Consider the following 7,500-nt stretch of genomic DNA (forward strand, 5'->3'; position numbering starts at 1 on the left):
GTTGGATCAAGGTCATTCATGTCAACATCAGTAGTATTGAATAATCAATTTAATGTTTTATCAGATCATTGTGAGGCAATAGATTTTCCTATGAAACACACGGCCGAATTAAGTAAATCAGTGCATGCTCCCGTAGATTTGCAACGAATTCATACAATAATAAGCCAAAATGAGTTACGACCAACATTATTTGCTGTAAATTTAGAACACAGATCATTTACATTATTTTTTTACTCTGGTAGTCCACGTAATATCATGGATTTGAGGACACATCATTTGTTGTTTTCGAATTTCCCAATAGAAAAATCCGGAGTAAGACTCTCGGGTATAGGAAATAATGAATTAAATGTAATAGGTGTAACTCATGTTCAGTTCAAGGTCGGTAAGCGCACGTTTGCCGATACATTTGTTGTTGTACAAAACATTGATATGTATCCAGCTGTAATTATAGGATACCCATCTATGGGCAATCAAAACATTATCTTAGCCCCTGCCAAGCACGGCGTGTATATCAAAGGAAAATTCTATAAGTCTTCTAATACCTTAAAATCAGTTTTGGATAAAAAGGAGACAACAAATAAAACAGTGACGTACGTTGAAGAACCAATAACTTGTCTCACTAATAAAGAAATAATATACGCGACCCAACAGAATTCTCGTTCATCCGTAATATCATCTTGCATGCAATCTATCGAGCCGAACGTACCTTCGAATTTAATAGTGCAAGTAAAAAAAACATTACCGGGATCTGAAATATTAATCCTTTCCGACACTTTGAAAACTAACGGATTGTCTGTCACACAAGCTATTTATACAGTAGGCTCACATCAACAATGTAATATTGAAGTCTGTAATCATTTAAATACCACTTTAGTAATTCACAAAAATCAACATATCTTGGATGTAGAAGTTTATAAACATCGTATTCTTACCATTGCTGAAATCAATCATGGTCAATCAGTTGCGGATGAATCCCTTTTGCAATCTATTAAAAATAAAATAAAAAAAGACATTCAAGACGAAGAAATTCAGCAGAAAATTTTTGGACTTTTAACTGAATATCAGGATTTTTTTTCCACTACGGATGGATCCTTAGGAAAAACAGATGTGATCGAGCATCAAATAAGGTTAAAGGACAAGCAGAAAATTATCTATGTACCCTCGTACAGACTCCCTATGAAATTCCAGAATGAAATAAATGATGAAGTAGGTAAAATGCTAGAAGAAGGAGTCATTAGGAAATCGAACAGCCCTTATAATTTCCATTAATGTTGTACCGAAAAAAGATCGAACATGGCGTATCTGCGTAGACTTCCGTCGCCTAAACGAGGAGACGATCCCTGATCGATTCCCAGTGCCATGTACTGACGATATTTATCTTTGTTAGGTCAGAATAAATATTTTACCAGTTTGGATTTACTTAAAGGCTTTTACCAGATATCATTAGAAGAAAATTGTATCCCATACACAGCCTTCAGCACAGCCAGGGGACATTATGAATTTTTACGGATGCCTTTTGGTTTACGTTATGCTCCCATAACATTTACAAGAATGATTAACATAGTGTTTGGAGACTTGCTAGGGGATATATTGCATGCCTATATGGACGACCTTGTAATCTTTTCCAACACCTTAGAAGAACATCTACTTAAATTAGAACTAGTACTACAGAGACTAGGACAACATAACTTAAAGGTAAATATTAGTAAGTGTGAATTTTTCAAAACAGAATTAGTCTATTTGGGTTTTACGGTGTCAAGCCAAGGTCTTAAAGTAGTCCATGATAAGGTGTCAGCTATCCGTAACTTTCCGATACCCACTAATGTCAAGGGAATACAGCAATTTCTGGGTTGTAGTGCATATTACAGGCGTTTTATACGCAATTATTCAATAATAGCCGCTCCCTTAACTGATCTTACGAAGAAGGGCGTAGATTTCGTATGGTCTGAGCAGCATCAACAGGCGTTTAATACCTTGAAAGATGAACTGTGTAGTTCTCCTATCTTAATATTTCCTGACTTCGGTAAGGAATTCTTCATTGCAACAGACGCCTCGGCAATATGAAAAACAATTTTTCCCGATAGCTTTTTATTCCCGAAAATTGAGAACTTCCGAAAGTAAGTATGCAGTAATAGACAAGGAAGGGCTAGCTATTGTTATTTCACTAGTGCATTTTAAGTTCATAATATATGGTTATCCAGTTAAGGTTCTTACTGATCATAAACCACTAACCGACTTCTTTAAAGGCTTCAGCCACAGCCCCAAACGAACTTGGTGGCATTTGATCATTCAAGACTTTGGCGCGAGAATCGGGTATTTACCTGGGAAAGCAAATATCATTGCTGATGCATTATCACGCAACCCCTGTCATCTTGTACAGAGCCTTTAGCTAAATTAATAGATATATCAACATCCATGCCTATTGTTAAAACGATATCTGAACAAGAAGATTTGGGCTGGAGTGCTGAATTATTACAGACTGGGCAAAGAAAAGATCAGAAATTAGAAAAAATTATAAATACTTTGAAAGGCAATCATAAGGAAAAGGAATATATAAAGTATAAGCAGCAGAATTATATAATCAAAGACAATATTCTGTGTAGGACCATGACAAGGAAAACCCGCAACTAACGACCAGGTAGTGGTACCAATCTCACTTATTTCCACTGTCCTGAATTGGTTGCATGCAAATCCATTGCATGGACACCTGGGGTTCTCATTAATGTCACCGAAAGCCAAATCATTGTTTTATTGGCATACGATGCTTACAGATATAAATAAACACATAGCTAATTGTCGCACATGTCAGGAAAACAAAGGGCATACGATAACACCTGTCAGCATAGGGGCTTATCCTGTGCCAAATCAACCCTTTGAAAGGATACATTTAGATTTATTAACAGGATTTTACGAGTCAGACAGAGGAAATAAGCACCTCTTAGTAATTGTAGATGCTTTAACTCGATATACAGAACTAATAGAGCTTAAAACTAAAACTGCAATTGAATGCGCTAGGAAATTTTACGAGTGTTACATTTGTAAACATGGAATTCCACACATGATAATCTCAGACTCTGGTGGAGAATTTAATAATCACTTTCTCACCTCATTGTGTGAATTCCTTAGCATAAAGAAAATAAATACCATGATATATCACCCAGAGTCGAATGGGCTAGTGGAAAGAGCAAATAGGAAGGTTTTAAATATATTAAGAGTAACACTAGGGGGATCAGACCCCAACTGGGATATTACAATACTTGCAGTACTGAGTACTCTGAATCATTCATATCATATATCAATTAAAATGTCACCGCACGAAGCATTGTATGGTACCCCAGTTAGAACGCCTTTCCATGTATTTACGCCTACAACTAATCTATCAAATTCTTTAAAAGAATGTATGAATGCAAGCAAAAGTCGTTTTGATATCCTTCGAAGGAATTTAGAAGAATCACAAATCATAATGAAAAGGAATCATGATAAAATAGCGAAGCCAACTAAAACATATACCGTGGGTGATAATGTATACATACAGGTAAATGTACGTAAAGGACTCAATTATAAACTAACACCTAAGTTTGAAGGCCCATTTAACATTTTGGAAATATTAACGGCCAATAGGTTTAGAGTTAAAAATGTATCCCAACCCACTGATGAGAGAATCGTACCATTGGCTCACATAAGAAATTAAAATAAGAGGGAAAGAAGTGAGGGAAAGATTTTTATTTTTTTTTTTGTAAACATTATTTGCTAAAAGTTTTTCTTCTTAATATAGGAGTAATTGCATATATTTTTCTCGTTACAGGTTTCCAAGATGAAGTTTTTATTGTCCGGAGTGATATTGTTCGCTCAGACATTTTTCTCGTGTGGGATGAGCTCTAAAACTAAAAGTATAGATTTTAATTATGGCACTATAGTTGAAAGACAAGAAGACGTTTTTATTACATCAAGTAACGTAGTTGTTGAAGTGCGTATGCAAGCAATTTTTCTCCCAGAGAATGACGTCACTAGCTTAAAGAGCGCCATTTCAAGGTTTGCTTTTTCATTAAATGAAATGCAAAGAAGACATTTTCCTTTTTAATACAGAGAGTTCGCTTGCATCGACACTAAAAGTTGCAGAGATGCTATCTGATGACTTGCAAAATAAGACTTACGAGGCAGAATATTTGGCTCGTGACCTTTTGATGTGGACTGTAGGATACGATAATCTTGAGAAACGTAACCCGTTTATTTTTGCTGCACTAAACATCTTTGGTTCTATTGCAAGTTTAGGCTTAGGAATTTCCAATCATCTTAAGATTAGTAATCAAAATAAGAAAATTGAGTTCTTGACTTATGAAGATGAATTGATTATGTCAGAACTAAGGAATCAGTTAGCTTTAATCAATCAAATTATGAGTTTGGTAAATGAACATTCTAGTAAAATCAGTCAGATTATGGAAGTACAGGATTTGTTGGCAACGTTAACGTATTATGATTCAAAAATAGATCACATACATAATAGAATTGCACATTTCATTACGAAATCAGAAGACTATGTGGAAGCTATCACGTTAGCGACTAAAGGTGTAATGTCACCCCATTTGTTGCCAATAAGAGACTTAACGTTAATTGTGGAGAACGGACGGGAGAAATTAGGTTATATTCCTTTGTTAGATGCACGTAGGTTAGAATTTTATTACAGCCTAATTACAGCAAGCGTTGAAAATCACAGGATTATGATTACAATTCCCTTTGATTCTTCCGATGCCTGGCAATCTTACAGAATATCACCATTTCCGACTTTCATGACGAATCACTCAAATCCAGTAATATCCAGTTTGACAAGACACGTATTGATTTCCCCAGACAAGGAAACATATACGGTCAAATTCCATAAAAACTTAATGGATTCATGCAAGTTAGGTATAGTGCTAGACGGTGCTCTCTCCCATACAAATGAAAATTGTCTGGATAAGCTTTATCCCTTTGACAATAATAAGTTCAATTGCAGACTGAACAACGGCTTGTGGATACGATACGACAAGGCCGGCTTCAATGTATCATGCCCGGACGGATCCACGTCTTATTCCCAAATCTTCGTTGCAGCAGATGGTTGTATCGGTACGTCCCCGAATTACATGGTGCATGGAATGAAGACTATCATCAGAGAACGAGCCTACTTCGCGAACTTCACGTGGTCAAAAACAATTCCATCTTTACCTCTCCCATACAATGCACATGTGGCTAAGCGGTTGATGAAATTGACCGAGATGGACCACCCGACACCGACTTATGAAGAACGTTGATTCTACATATTACTAGCAGGAATTAGTGTTACGGTGATGATATTTATCGCCGTTAACATCCTTGTTTGGCATAGGTTAAAGAGAAATAGTATTGAGATCAAACAGAACGTTTTGCCATGTCCAGATAAAATTCCTTATTTAATTCAATTCAAAGCCATTTGAAACTGGCCCCTTCATTCGTTCAAAGGAGTAATATTGTGTTGGAAAAGTGTTGTGCACGAAAAGCAGTTAGTACGCTAGTAATATGTAATAGAAGAGGCTATAGAACATTTGCATTTTAAAAAAACATTTAAAAAACATTTCAAAAATAAATCATTTTTTCAGCACCTAATAAAATATATAAGCTCTATATATATATATATATATATATATATATATATATATATATATATATACATATATATATACATATATATATATATATATATATATATATATATATATATATATTTATATATATTTATATATATATATATATATATATATATATTTATATATATATATTTATATAATTATATATATATATATATATATACATACATATATATATATATATATATATATATATATATATATATATATATATATATATATATATATGTGTGTGTGTGTGTGTGTGTACGAAACCGTGGTACGTGTACGTACCAGGAATTTGTGTTTGTGCACTAAAATTGTATCTTTACCAAGGTAAAAAATATTTTTATTAGTTACCGTATTATAATAATCTATGTTTTTGACAAAGGTAACAACTATTCTTTAACAAAGTTACCGAATCATATGTATATCAGTATTTTTTTTTTTTTGGTACCATATAATCGTTTGCTAGCAATGTACCATATATGTGATCTGTATTTATCATGCATTTCTTCTTTGTTTTGGCAATATTTGTTAAGTATGCATTATTATTTTTTTAATGTGCCTATTTGAACATTCGTCCTCATTTGCTTATGGCTAAATTTAAAAACTTGTTCCCTTGTCCCTGTACTCTCACCATCATTGAGCAATCTAATGATATATCCTGAGCATGTCTGGACACTCAACCCTTAACGGGAGTTTTCAGAGACCTTTTTGAAGGTCTGTTTTAGGTCTACAAACACCATGTTCAGTAGTTGGATTTTCTCCCTGCTCTTTCCCTTGATTCAACTCACGTAAAACACCAAGTCAGTGGGTGTTCTGAGAGGTCTGATGCCACACTGACTTGCTGCCATAGGGTCTTAAGGGTGGTTGATGATAATCCTTGTAAGGATCTTTCAGTAGTGTTTAACAACATGAGACCGTGATGGTCTTTATGTAAATTGATATCTTGCCTTCTGCCTGGACAGGTGAATGGCAAAGTCCTCATTTTGTTCCTGGGAAGCTTGTTCTACATTCCAGATAACCCATTACAACATGTTTCCATTGTGTTGCCTCCATAAATGCATATCTCTTGTGGGATTCTGTCACCCCTTGGTACCTTACCTCCCATCATCTATTTAATCACTTTTGTTGTTTTTGCAATCATAGGAACAGCATTGAGTACTTCAGTAACTGAACTCTTTTAAGTGATATAAGCAAGTGTCTATTCATGATGTGCATTGATGAGGATTAAATTTTAGGCATATAGCATCTTGCTTTTCCAACTAGGTTTATAGCCTAGCTTGTAATAATAATAATAATAATAATAATAATAATAATAATAATAATAATAATGAAGATGATAATGACAATAACGGTTGGAAAGAAGAAGAATGTGAACTTTTCTTCAAAAACTAAAAAAAAAAAAAAAAAAATAGGAGACATGTTAATAAATCTCTTAGGCAGTGGCAAACCTTGATATATCTGAGACATAATAGGGGGGGAAGGCAAGAGGTTCATGGTGGAAATACTAAGAGAAATAAAGCTATTGTACAAGCGTATCCAAAAGAGAATCTCAAGAATTGCTATAAGAAATTTTTGTACTGTTATGCTAGTAAGTATGAAAATTAAAATGAAATAAATTACAAGATTCCTCTAATTTTTTTAGAACAGCTATATAATAAAATAATTTGTATTCCATGTTTTTAGATGTATAATCTTACAGTATATAGATAAGTTTTCAGTGCTTAATACAAAATACATTAAATAGTAAGGGTAGAAGAGACTCTTCAGCTATGGTAAGCAGCTCTTCTAGGAGAAGGACACTTCAATATCAAACTATTGTTCTCTAGTCTTGGGTAGTGCCATAGCCTCTGTA

At 34.1% G+C, this 7,500-nt stretch overlaps 1 protein-coding gene across 3 annotated transcripts in view; it reads left to right on the top strand.

Annotated features, from left to right (window-relative positions):
* The window catches only part of LOC137652353 (toll-like receptor 2), a 74,564-nt gene that overhangs the window by 59,332 nt on the left and 7,732 nt on the right, over positions 1–7,500 (top strand). The window lies entirely within an intron of this gene.

The sequence above is a fragment of the Palaemon carinicauda genome, chromosome 1 (assembly GCF_036898095.1).
Source record: "Palaemon carinicauda isolate YSFRI2023 chromosome 1, ASM3689809v2, whole genome shotgun sequence".
Taxonomy (NCBI): Eukaryota; Metazoa; Arthropoda; class Malacostraca; order Decapoda; family Palaemonidae; genus Palaemon; species Palaemon carinicauda.